The 15021-nt window shown below is 34.4% G+C and overlaps 1 protein-coding gene across 20 annotated transcripts in view; it reads left to right on the plus strand.

Moving 5' to 3' along the window:
* Alas (5-aminolevulinate synthase) overlaps nt 1-15021 on the plus strand; it is a 440304-nt gene that overhangs the window by 335809 nt on the left and 89474 nt on the right. The window lies entirely within an intron of this gene.

Here is a 15021-nt window from a genome sequence, read left to right on the forward strand (position 1 = left end):
TGTATTTCATCTGAACGAGCGCGGGCACAGATCGGGATGTACTCTTGCAGCGTTTCTCCGAACGTTGGAGCCAATTTGGTGTGGCACTGTCTATGTCCATATAACACTGTACAAAAGGCTACTGATTCTAGTTTATATGCGTTTCTTATGGCAGACTCAGTAGTTAACATTCTGCCTGCTAAAACGCAGTAATGCAGAAATTTCGCTAGATGGCAGGGTTGTTGGAGATGTTAGGCAGAGAACCATCAAGCACAGACTTGCACGAAAACACAAGTTAAAGTTCCGTGCCAAATCTTAATGTAATGTTGCCAATTCAAAACTAATGCACACAACTTGGACTGAAATGTGTAAATTATAATCCATTTAACTATATTAATTCCAGAGATAGTCATGGTTCTTTTTAGAAAGATAAATATTTTTTTCATGTTATGTAACACTATTTGTTAATGTTGTGTAATATTTGTTTTATTTCGCGGCAACTAAATATCGCTACACTGTTGCTAATATTGATGTTTTATTAACGATACATGAGATCTGTGCAGGACATGAACATGTGTTATTCAGGCTGCTGCCTTGGGTTCGTTGGCCTGTTAAATAAAGTGCAAACGTGTTCATTTATTACCTATATCATTGTTTATCTCGTGTGTTTTTGCCAGTAATTTTACTAGTTATAAAAGTTATTTGTATTTGACTAACAATACTCTGAAAGTTTTGCATTATCTGTAAATTTTGTTATTAGTTTCGAAAATGTTATTGCAACTGTTACTAGAGGCATTATTAACTGCACACTTGGTAAAATAGCTTTGTAATTAATGTGTTTTATTAAACATAATGTAAACGTGAGCTGTGATTATCACTTTCACTAGGGTGATTTGCGTACAACCTATATTCATTTTTGGCACCACCACCAGAATGCCTCACCGGCCGCCACTGAGTCTATTAGTAGTCAAAGTGAGAATATCCATGTATACAAAGAAAGAATACATTTCCATTTTAACTCTATACTTAAGTACAATGAACGTTTTAGGTTAAGTGCACTTGAAGCAGTAGGACCAGTGATGAAGCTCTTAGCCCGCCATTTTTCGCTATATGAGCATTTTGCTCACATTATAAAAACATCTGTGTAAAACTGGCAACATCTCCTAGTACAATTTTTCCGCTCATTCTACTTGACTTTTGAAACTTCCTGGAACAGATGTTTATATTAGATTCAACAATGATCACCTTCCTTATATTTTTAACCAATCTCGTTTCAGCTTTGTCACAAATGTGAGTATTTTCCTCATTGAACAACAAACCTCATTATTAGAAAACTGTGCTGCGTGTGTTTTCTAATGTATAAGTTGACATCTAGTAATAGCATTTTGTGATCTGCAGGACTCATCTTTTTTCTAGTGTATTTTTTGATAATCCATGTTGAATCTTTCATACACTACAGTAGCTTACTTACTTACTTACAAATGGCTTTTAAGGAACTCTAAGGTTCATTGCCGCCCTCACATAAGCCCGCCATCGGTCCCTATCCTGTGCAAGATTAATCCAGTCTCTATCATCATATCCCACCTCCCTCAAATCCATTTTAATATTATCCTCCCATCTACACCTCGGCCTTCCCAAAGGTCTTTTTCCCTCCGGTCTCCCAACTAACACTCTATATGCATTTCTGGATTCGTCCATACGTGCTACATGCCCTGCCCATCTCAAACATCTGGATTTAATGTTCCTAATTATGTCAGGTGAAGAATACAATGCATGCAGCTCTGCGTTGTGTAACTTCCTCCATTCTCCTGTAACTTCATCCCGCTTAGCCCCAAATATTTTCCTAAGCACCTTATTCTCAAACACCCTTAATCTATGTTCCTTTCTCAGAGTGTGAGTCCAAGTTTCACAACCACACAGAACAACCGGTAATATAACTGTTTTATAAATTCTAACTTTCAGAATTTTTGACAGCAGACTAGATGATAAAAGCTTCTCAACCGAATAATAACATGCATTTTCCATATTTATTCTGCGTTTAATTTCCTCACAAGTGTCATTTATATTTGTTACTGTTGCTCCAAGATATTTGAATTTTTCCACCCCTTCGAAGGATAAATTTCCAATTTTTATATTTCCATTTTGTACAATATTCTGGTCACGAGACATAATCATATACTTTGTCTTTTCGGGATTTACTTCCAAACCGATCGCTTTACTTGGTTCCAGTGAAATTCCCGTGTTTTCCCTAATCGTTTGTGGATTTTCTCCTAACATATTCACGTCATCCGCATAGACAAGAAGCTGATGTAACCCATTTAATTCCAAACCCTGCCTGTTATCCTGAACTTTCCTAATGGCATATTCTAAAGCGAAGTTAAAAAGTAAAGGTGATAGTGCATCTCCCTGCTTTAGCCCACAGTGAATTGGAAAAGCATCAGATAGAAACTGACCTATACAGACTCTGCTGTATGTTTCACTGAGACACATTTTAATTAATCGAACTAGTTTCTTGGGAATACCAAATTAAATAAGAATATCATATAATACTTCCCTCTTAACCGAGTCATATGCCTTTTTGATCTATGAATAACTGATGTACTGTACCCTTATACTCCCATTTTTTCTCCATTATCTGTCGAATACAAAAAATCTGATCAGTAGTCTATCTGTTACGCCTAAAACCGCACTGATGATCCCCAATAATTTCATCTACGTACGGAGCTAATCTTCTCAAAAGAATATTGGACAAAATTTTGTACGACATCAACAAAAGTGATATTCCTCGAAAGTTACCACAGTTGGTTTTGTCCCCCTTCTTAAAAATAGGTACAATTATGGACTCCTTCCATTGTTCTGGTACAATTTCCCTTTCCCAAATAGCAAGTACAAGTTTATAAATTTCGCTATATAATGCACTTCCACCCTCTTGTATTAATTCTGCTGGAATTTGAACGATACCTGGAGACTTGTACTTTTTCAGAGTTTCTATCGCAATTTTGATTTCTGAAAGCATGGGTTCGGGTATAAATGGCTCAGCAGTTTGTATTTCAATTTCGTCCCGATCATTTTTATCTTGCCTATGTAGATTTAGTAGTTGCGCAAAATAGTTTTTCCATCTGTTTAGGACTGATGGAGAGTCTGCAAGCAAGTCACCATTCTCATCCTTGATCACGTTTACCCTTGGCTGATATCCGTTCTTAAATTCCTTTATACCCTTATATAAATCTCGAATGTTTTTATTCTATTTGTTTCTACCTCATTCAGTTGTTTCTTCAAGTAACCTCTCTTTTTATTCCTAAGTGTACGACTTGCTTCCCTTCTTTCATTGAAATAATTATCTCTCTTCTCCTCAACTGGATCCTGCAAGAATTTCAATTTTGCCTGTTTCCTTCTTTCTACTGCAATGCAACAATCTTCATCAAACCACGGTTTCTTTTTCTTAGTTTCATAATAACCTATGCTCTGCTCAGCTGCAATTTTGATACTATCTCTGATATTTTCCCACACGCTGTTAACATCTAATTCTTTCTCAACTTCATCGGAACTTTCTAAAGTGGCAAATCTATTCGAAATTTCGACCTGATAATTTTGCTTAGTTTCCTCTTCCTTTAATTTCAAAATATTGAATTTAGTATTAATAACTTGTTCCTCTGCTCGCTTGGCTACTGATAGTCTTTCTCTTAATTCTCCATTTACCAAATAATGGTCAGAATTACAGTTTGCAGCCCTGAAAGTTCGAATGTCTACTATACTAATATGTCTCCGTTTATCTATCAAGATGTGATCTATTTGGTTGTGTGTCAATCCATCCGGAGAAGTCCAAGTATATTTATGTATATCCTTATGGGGGAACGTTGTACTTTTGACAATTAAATTTTTCGATGTGGCAAAGTTGACTAATATAACTCCATTGTCACTACTAGTTACGTGTAGGCTCTCTTTTCCAATAGTTTGTCTAAAAATATCCTCCTTTCCTACAGTAGCGTGCAAATTAATCCGAACACGACATATTTTTACATTTTCTGTCATTGTTGGCCTCACAGCTGCTCATACTGCTTTAATTGACATCTGTAGTATGTGTAATTCCATTGTTGACGGTCTGTCGTTATTGTTTCTTTTATAATACAGTAGCGTGCAAATTATTCCGAACACGACAAATTTTTACTTTATCTGTCATTGTTGGCCTCATAGCTGCTCATACCACTTTAATTGACATCTGTAGTACTTGTAATTCCATTGTTGAAGATCTGTCATTATTTTTTTATGATATGTGACATTTTGCCTGTCGTTTTGTACTTATAAGCATTTCAGTTGTGTTGAAGACTTAATACTGCAATCCTGTGTACATTCTGTCGTCTTCACAAATGGATACAACTCCACAAAAACGGTCTAAAATTATAACATTAGCAGAGCATTCTTCTATGACACAGAGGCAAATTGCTGCAGAATGTCACATCGGTTTGGCTACTGTTAATTCGATCATAAAACAATACAGGGAGAGTGGATCCCTCACACCCCAGAAAAAAGGAAACTGTGGCCGGAAAAGGAAGACTTCACCTGCAGATGATCGTTTGTCAGGAAAAGTAAATTAAATCCTAGACTAACTGCTGTCGACTTAACCCTCGAGTTAATGGCTACCACTGGGGCGAATATTCACGTCACAACAGTGCAGCGTAGGCTTTTGGAAGCTGGACGAAGGGCTCATAAGCCTATTAAGAAGCAACTGTTAACCCCTGTTATGTGCAAAAAACGCTTAATGTGGGCAAAATTACATCAACACTGGACAGTGAATGACTGGAAGAATGTACTTTTTTTCCGATGAGTCTCATTTCAAGGTCCACAGCCACCGTGTTTCCTACGTACGGAAAGGATCCGAAAAAGTAACAGCAGCTCATCTCCAACAAGCATCCAAATACCCCCCTAAAGTAATGTTTTGGGGTTGTTTTACACATGAAGGGCCTGGAGCATTAATACCTATCAAGGGAATGATGAATTCTGACAAATATATTCACTCATTGGAAACCAGAATCGTACCCCAGCTGCAAAAATCATTTCCGGATGGCAGAGGTGTGTTCCAACAAGACCTGGCACCATGCCATACGTCTAGAAAAACTACAGAATTCTTCAACAAGAAGAATATTCAGGTACTCCCCTGGCCAGGCAACTCACCCGACATCAACCCCATTGAGAACTTGTGGTCAGTTTGCAAAAGAAGAATGCAAAAAATGGATTGTTCTACAAAGGACAAGATGATTTCTGCCCTCATTGGTGTATGGTTTCGTGATGAAGAAATGAAGAATATTTGTGGGAAATTAGTGGAATCCATGCCAAATCGTCCCAGAGCTGTTATTAGGAACAAGGGAGGCCACATAGATTACTGAGGTATGTCTTAGATCCTTTTTTTATCCCGTTTGAGTGTTTTTGCATAAGTAATTACGTTTTTCGGATTAATTTGCATGCTACTGTATATTGCACTATAGAGTCATTCCACATCAAAACGCACAAAATTATACAAATTTTGACCTTCATATTTCTGATAGCGTTTATATATTTTTTGCCAACTCTATGGGTCTAATAAACCAACAAATTTGTTTTTATTTCCTCGTAAGTCCACATGTTTTTAAAATAATGCATGTTAAGATTCGTTAAAAATGTCGCACAATGCAACATTTAAAGCGTCATATTTCTGAGGATATTGATGTTAAAGTTTTTTTGAAAAATGCATTTAAAAACTTAAAGTACTGTCTTTTGCTAAATATTTACTAACTAATTTTAATATAATCATTACAAAAAATTTTTTTTATTCAATTTTTAAAAGTTATATATCAGTGTGAAATAGCCATATTAAAAATCTAAAAAAAAATGTCTAATAGGTGCACTGAAGTATTCTTAATTACAGAAAAATTCACAATGGGATCTCCAATAGTTTAATGGAAATTTAATTACTTACAAAACAATGTGTAGAGGTCGGTGCAGCAGCAGTAGATGGGAAGCGTTGAAGCACTCTGGGAGGTTTATCGGCGCTGGATTATCAAGTGAACATTGCAACATTACACCCAGTACGGATTAAGTCACACGAGGAAACACTGCTAATTTACTTGTTATGATATCTTCAAATATTTGTATATTATGCTTTTTAAATGTTGTTTTCATTCACACTACACTCTAAATTTCCATTCACCTACCTTCTTTATTATTATTATTATTATTATTATTATTATTATTATTATTATTATTATTATTATTATTATCCAAATATTGAAACCCTATTTTACCTTTGGTATATTAGGGTTATAGTTTGTTATATGTGAAATACATTATGTATAGATAATACACAATTTTAAAGAAGTAGTAATAGGCATGAGTCATAGTTACAATATAAATAATTAATAGACAGTAAACAATACTAAATACGTTATGCAATAATTACATTCAGTGAAAACAAAACTAAATAAAATTAGAAATTATAATCGAAGGTGTAGAGAGATTGCAAGAATATTACATAAATTTGCGATTTTATACATAATATTAAGCAATAATAAAGAGATAATGCACAAAATTGGCTTAGTTACAAATTAAACACCTATTATATAGGTGGTTTGCGATAGTAAAGAAATAAAAACAAAATTACTTATGGTTACAAATTATATACCTGTCATCAAATACTGAACAATAGTAAAATCTATAATACAAACATAGTTATTGTTGTTATTGTTGTCCCAGACAGAGACACCTTGTTTTAGATAGTGCATTAGAATTTTATATCATCATTAATTTACATACACTTAATAGCCAAAGTCTTGCGTGGATGTGGTGTATAAACTCTGTGAATTGTTTATAACATTTTTTCCTAAGTAAATGGTAAAGGGGTGTGCATTAATTTAAATTGCAGTCCGAGATATGATATCTTAAAAAGTGTATTTTTCTTTCGAACACTGGACAGTGAAAAATCAAATGTTCAACAGTCTGATTGTCTTTGCATATGCACAAAGATTCTTCTGCACTTTTCATCCTAAATCTTTCAAAGTAGGAACCGAATTTTCCATGGCCGGTCATAAATTGAGTGAAAAAGAAGTCGGTTGAGAACTGACTACCTTCTTTCTCGAAAGAAAATTGTTTTACTATATCTTCAGTTTCTGACAACGGAGTAAAAGAATGTAATTTTAATGTACCAGTTGTTGGTGTTAGATTGTGGTATCTGGCCTGCAAATTTTAAGTGTGGTTTTTGTGCTTATTCAATGGACAGAGTATAAATGACATGTTAGAAATGTTTTTTGTGACCAATCAAACATTTTTTTTTTTTTGGTGGTGTTATAGGATCTTGTATAGGTCTGGCTCTCATGGCAAGTCTTTTAACAGTTCCTCCAATGCTATCACATGGACCTTTACCATGCGACGTTGCAAAGAAGTGTCATTCAGGGCTAATCCCATAATCGTCTTCATGTAAGCAATTATTTTTGTTTTTGTATTGTGAACTTGATCCATCGGAAAAGTAGATAATTTTTTTCATATCATTGAATTCTTGGTTTAAGAAATTGATTGCTTCGGATTGAAAAAAGTGAAAGGAATCGGTGTCAGTTTCATGCTTTCTGGGATGACAACAATATTTTTGTGACGAATTTCTGTATCTTCTTTGAAATATACTACGAAAGGATGTCTTGTGGCTTGGCATTTGTTCCAATGCACACCTTGTACTGAATCTTGTATTACAAATGAATAATTTTCAGAAAAGTCTGCAATAACTATGTAATTTTCAGGTTGTACATTTTCTTTGCATTCCGTCAAAATTAAAATATGGCCGACTTTTGAAGGGATGACGATGCATCTTCTACATGAAAAAGTTTACTTGCTAGGGAGCCTTTTACTTTTTGAAACTTTTCACGGGGGTATCGTTTTTGTTGTGGTTGATACAGGGTTCTATTAACATCAAACTCTTGTTTAATTCCTCAATATTACTGATTTCTAGTGCTGTATCCATATAACTGCTAGAAGAAGAACTGGGATAATCACTTTCTCTGTCTGCACTTTCATTTGATTCATGTTTATTAAAATCACAAGAACTACTGGCTTCACATATAATTTCACCTGACCTATCCGGAAGTTGATAGATTTTTTACAGAACGAATCACATATTCGCACATTCAAAGACTCCTTTAAATTGAGCTTTATCAATAAATCGCGACTTACGTGTCTTAGTGTACTTTTCTTTTTAAAAGCGTGTTTAGAAATGTCAAATTGATTTTAACACTTTTTAAATATTACGCATCACTCATGTTGTATAGAAGTCACGTCGCTGCATGAAATTCAGACCCTGACTGATTATTTTTCTCTTCTATATTTTGTCTCCTGCCATCTGTTTACTGTCATAAAGTTTACTGCCTTATCCAGCCTTGCTATCGTTAAATACTTGGCTATATTACAGTATAAACATTCAGCATTGTGAAGGGCTTCCTCTCTTAGCTGAGCTGACAATAATAAAATAACTTTAGATAAGATATTTACTGTTATATGCAATGGGAGATTCCGTAAACTTTCAGCAGGCAGCCTTCTAGACTACGGCCGCAAGTAGTTCATTAGCTGGGGATCGCGAGCACGTGCATGCCTCCGGAAAATAAATTGTTACAAATGTATGTGTGCAGATCCCACATTTCTAAATGCAGTAGTTTACAGATAATACATCAGGGAACAAGTCTATATTTTTTCAAATTTTTAACTTGGCTATATAATATAGTAATTTTGCTTTGAAAAATAAATGATTAAAAAATTAGGCCAAATTTTAAATTTATCTGTGATAAGCCTAAAGTAATAAAAAGTGTTGTATTTAGTCTTTCAAATGCGCCAAACCGCAAATCTCAATTATTTGCAGACACAGAGTTCCAACTGAGTTTTTGTAACAGTGTGCGCATAATTTGCGTAATTTCAAATAGTCATAACTACGCAAATAATTAATAATTGTGAAAATAAAACAATACGGGTCTTCTTATTTGATGTCTGGAATTCATGAAAAAATTTCGACCATTTACGAGAAGGTCGTGTTTTATTGCTGTGCGATTTGACGTGGAATGACTCTATATTGGTGTTCTCTGAAAGCACTGTGTTGTTGTGTTTAGTTTAATCAAAAATGCGCAGGGGAAGATGTGTTTTTTGAGAGAACATTGTCATTATTTGCAGAATTGAAAAAGAAACTGTTTTCATGTTGAACGTACTGTATGAAACAAAATGTGTTTACAAAGATAGGAGATTTACACATTTACGCATTAAAATAGCGGATGGAGGAAGACAAAATAGAAATTTTCAATTTTCATGTTATAAGAAATATCCTTGGCTAACAGGGTGCTCTGAGACAAATAAGTTATGTTGTTTTATTTGTATTCTGTTTGGGAGTGATGAGGGGAACGATCATCTCTTCTACCGGGTTGTTATTCGCCAGATGGAATGGTACATTGGATGATTGGGATATGCGCAGTGGAAGACTTACAAATAAATAGTGTGAATTTTCAGTAACAAATATAATTAACAAATAATGGATAACAATTACATGAATGATAGAATGAAAGTAACATATAAATATGAAGTTAAGTGAACGGTAGATATTGCAAGTTAATCTCAATAACCAATAAACCAGTCACTGAATCGTCGAGACTTTAACTAAACTGGGCCAATGTACCTACAAGTCATGATACAATCTGATTAACCAATTCCCTGTAACAGGTTGCTGACCTGTTAAGCGTTTACCCGTTGGAACATTCTCTCAATATATATATATATATATATATATATATATATATATATAGCAAACAACATATAAACTTTAACATGAATGCCCAGTCAGTATGCTAACTCATAACACATGCCCCATTAAATTACAGTTACCATAAAGTGCAACAAGCAAATTCAACGTACACATTGACTCAGTATTTCACAAAGAATTAACCCAATACAAACTGTCACACGACTGATCAATATACAGATAACTAATTAAACATATGTCTCGCATAAACTCTGCACATAGTACTGATAATAATCTCTGTACCTTACAATCAAATAATGCCCAAAAGAGAGAGAGAGAGATATACGATAGATAATATGTAACCGACGATAGTTTCAAATAGGAATACTCGTTTGAATAGCAACAGAAACCCAATACACTCGGATTCCTGAATACCAGCATGTGGAAACTAATGATAACCAATATGGAGTAGCAAGTACTAGAATAATTACGAGACCCATACTATTCTAGTTCATTACACTGCCTATTACGATGTAAGCAAAGAGATCGTAATCACCGCGATATCACCAAAACTGTCTTGGAATTTCGATTCAACCTCACACATCAAAATTACATATCTTCACGTAACCCCAACCACTTAAACCAAGACGTATAATCAGTGAGTGATTTTGATACACGATCCACCACTATAACGCAAACACATACAACCAAATATGAAAATAATATCACAAGCCTAATATAACTACTCCAATAACAAATCTGATACAAACTTATTGCAGCACTGAATCCCAAGATATATTTCAAACAAGGTTTCATGTAAACCTTAGATTTCTAAGTGAAATATAATGATGCACAATTCTCGAACAATCTAACACGACGAACTTAAGTTGCAAAGTGTAGTTTACTATTCGAGCCCTGCTTCTTGAGTGTTGATTCCTAAGTGTAGCTATCTGCACGCACCCTGGCTCCTGAGTAAAGTTGTCGGTACGCGGCCTGATTCCTGAGTAAAGTTGTCGGTACGCGCGTTGGTTCCAGAGTAAAGTTGTCGGTATGCGCATTGATTCCTGAGTAAACTCAAATATATCTGAGCGTAGCCAAATAACCTCGCCTTCCCTCTCTCTTTTGTCTGACGAAACCAACCGGCCAATAGGAAAATGTAGGTATGAAAATGAAAGGATCAGAAGCGCTATCAATGATATGCTGTCTGAATGCACTCTGTCGGGCGAAGTGACATACTAGGTGGATGACTGGCGCGTCGAGCTCGGCTCAGTGAAAATGAGTTGTCATTTTATTGTTTTACCTCTATTCTGTTTGGGAGTGTAGATGAGTGGTTATTTTTTGGGGTCTGTGTAACAAAAAATGTTGATAGAAAAGCCGATAAACATCTGTTCTATAAAATGATACAAGGTAAGCAGATTTTTTCAGCCTACCCAGTATTTACACCTTAGTTTCGCCACTTGCTCTTCACTAACATTAGGCATAGATTAGATCATCCTCATACCGCTATTACCAAAAATATGGCCTCTAGCCATTAGGCGAAATGAGAGTGAGGATTCGACATTGATTGTCAACCATTCACTTCACAATTGGGGAAAACCTCGGAGAAAACCCAACCAGGTAATCAGCCCAAGCAGAAATTGAACCCATGCTCGAGTACAGCTCCAGATCAGTAGCCAACTACCTTCTGAGCTATGCTGGTGGTACTCTGCGGTAGTATTAAGAAGTTTTGTTCACTCGGTAGTTGCCAACTCGAGCTCAGAGTGACTTGCAAAATGTGTGTTTCTTATGTTCTCGTGACTGAGTAGAAATAAAAGAATGTGACAGATTTTCCTGTTAATTGAGAAATGTTCATAGATACATTTCCTTTCTGTTACTACATTAAAATCTATTTCTTTGTTATGTTTTGTGGAGTTCTTCTTTTGCATGTAAGTTTAAGACCTGTGTATGTTCTAAATATTTGTTCTGAATAAACTTGATAAATTTATGTTACAGTTTGAATAGTTTAGTCATGTCGGAAAGTATATTTTAATAAGCATTCCGTAGCAGTTTCCAAAACTTAGGTGACATATATTTCACATTCTTATCAAAGGAGAGATGATGGAAAAAAAAAAAAAGAACGATATCTACAGCTTTATAGCTGAAAGTATTTAAAATAGAGAATGTGGTAGGTAAACAATTGTAAACAGACGAAACTATGTGCAAGAGGAAACAGTATTGCGTACAGCTGAAACACTGCTTATGTAATAGTTGCAAGCTGGCATATATATGTGAAGCATAACTGAGTCACGGAGCATCATTACAATTTCTGTCACTAGGTTTCCCCAAACATACCATAAAATGAAAACTGGAGCGTGTCTTACTTAGGCAAGTTTGTTGGTTTTAAATTCCATGTTTTTACCTCCAGTTTTGTTTCTGAAAACTGTAATACTTACTTTTAAATTATACATTTATTCTTGGCTTTCCAATAATCAGATTTTTTTTTAATTATATTCATTTTTTATGCTACAATTTAATGATGTTGGGAATTATTGTTTTTTTCAATTGAGCAGTGTGACTGTGGTTCGTTTATGTGCTACATATAATTCTGCAATAGAAACATTTGCTTCATTGAGAGCTGATCTACTTGGATCAATATCAGATTTATTTTTCTTTGCAGAATTGATGTCATGTCGCACTTCTGTTACCATGCTTTTGTGCTGCCTGCATATATTCGAAGAAATGTGTTTAGGTTTTGGGAAATTATATTAGTCATGGATGATACCATGCTAGGAAGCAAATGTTTTCTTGTAGTGCTGATACTGACGTAAGGTTCTTCGAAATGTCCACACATAAGTGATACTGTGCTTGAAATTCAAACAATCTGACTTGTTACCTTGTCGAGAAATGGCTAAACAGCACTTTTATCCTTAGCGCAACATCTTTTAGAAAACAAGGAAATGACAAGTCACATTCTTTACTATGCTTTGATTTGCAAATTTGTTCATCGGAGTAAACCATTTCTAATAACACAAAAATAGCAGACTAACTTCCTAATTTAGTTTAATTTAATTCTGATTTCTGACTTAAAATATATTTACATAAACTAAAATACTGCAGCATTTACTATTACTATAAAAAGAGACTAATCAGTACTGTATTACACTTTATTCACAATTGCAAGAAAAATCGCACAATTCTTTATCTCATGTTTGCATCTGCAATTTCCTATCGGCTAGCAGAAATTGTAACATTTCAATGTGAATATCATATTTGAAAAAGAGGGAGGGAAAATTTAGTCCTGCTTGAAAATGCTTGATTATAAATTCAGGAAAATTGAACATAATACAATATACATTAATATATTGCATTGTCTTATTATAATAAGTGAAAAGGGTTCAGTGTGCATGTACAGAGGGTTCCTATGAAAACCAGTCCCAGGTAGTAATATTCTGTCAGCTTATTGCCGGTAGTGTGAAGTGCCTGGCCCAAAGAAGCTAAACAGTAAGGGGTGTAATGGGACTGGCCTGCATGGGGAAGCATGCACAAACTTGTACATGCACTGGCATTTGATCATTCGCTGCCTTACAGATTTTATTGGAGTGGGACTGGTCTTCATAGGAACTCCCTGTACTATGTAATTAATAACTTAATAAGTTACTTTCATTTACTTTCGTAAATGTTGTATGAATTCATATACAGGGACGATAGTGTGTCTCATTTTATATAAAATATCGTTTAATATCACAAGTGACAAGTGATGATATATATATTTGAGATATAGAAGTTGGTAAATGGCATCTATTATTCATGAATACTATATGAAGCATTTAATGAGCAATGGTACATTCTTTAAATGCCCCAAATATGATGTCATTAAAGTGATCTGATACTATTCCGTGGTACGAAACACCACTTGTAGAGGCAGAATTAGCTTTACATGGGAGCCATTTGAGAGAGAGAGAGAGTTAGTTTATATTTAACTTACATCCCTTGTAAGTTCGAAATATCAATTTACGTGAACTTTTTTTGTATTTCATACACAATATCTCAGAAAAAAAGTACAAAGATATGTATAATTGTTCATTTTTTAATATTTCATGTACATCTCAAGTTGCAAAGAAAGACAGAATTTTTACAATTAATTCTAGAAAGTTGTGAAAAAATAAGATACATATTTGCACAATGCAAATGAGCCATACATGACAAATTATTTGCAAGTTAAATGATAAAATTAACATCTTGATTACACAACTTTTAACACTACATCATTTCGGAATATGTATTATATGTCTTTCTCATGTATCGTCTGAAGAAGATCCATAACAGGTCGAAACATGTTAACCAGGTACGATAGAATTTAACACGAGAAAGACATATAATACATATTTCGAAATAAAACTAATTTCATTTTGAAAGGTTTTCTTAACAATTGTTCAACATTTGAAGTGTAACCGCAAACAAGGGTCTATGTTACAATTAAAAAATTTGAGTTATTTGCAGAACAAAGGTGTAAGATGCCTCTTCTATCAAGCTATACACTTAGTTTTAGCTTACGATAATAAATGGCATCACTATGCAAAAAATTCTCAAGCGAAATGTGGTTTAAATGTTGTAGAACAAGGGTCTATGTCAAACATGACTTGTTGATGCTGCACTTTCTGGGTCGACCTACAATAATCACAGCTATAGCATCAGCACGATCAGATGCTGATTTTTTAATATCGAAAATGATTATACAATTCGATACCTTAAATACTATTGAAAAAATAGCATTTTTATGGAACAAGGATCTTTGTTGTGTTACACTCTGCATCTTGACTCATCAGGCAACAAAGATTTCGGAGCATGTTTTCACAAAACTTGTGGCATGTAACATAGACCCTTGTTCATGTTTATGCTTCATTTAAAGAAACATAGTGACAGTCCTTGGAGAATTATTATTGAAAACCAGTCTATACTTATTAAAGGTGTTTTTTCTCTTCCTTTATGTGTAGGCCTATCTTAAATTCGGACAGTGATGAATAAACTCAGGAGGAAACAAAATGTAAGAATTTTCGAAGTGAAATGCTTAGAAGAATGTTAGGAAAAGCCATATGATACTGAGCAGAGGAAACTGTAGTTTGATATGAATAACAGTGGAAATTCTATACATTTAACAGTTCATTAGATTCATGAACAACCTTTGTTTTGATTATTAAAACACATTTTCTCATGCTAGATGTTAGAAGTGATATTTTCAACAACATAAAAAATTTTCTAAAATTACTATAGATAGTATTAATATCGAACTCGGTAATTTTTAAGGTGTAAGCGCATTACTTTGAATATAT

This window comes from Periplaneta americana, chromosome 10 (assembly GCF_040183065.1).
Source record: "Periplaneta americana isolate PAMFEO1 chromosome 10, P.americana_PAMFEO1_priV1, whole genome shotgun sequence".
NCBI classification, from domain to species: Eukaryota; Metazoa; Arthropoda; class Insecta; order Blattodea; family Blattidae; genus Periplaneta; species Periplaneta americana.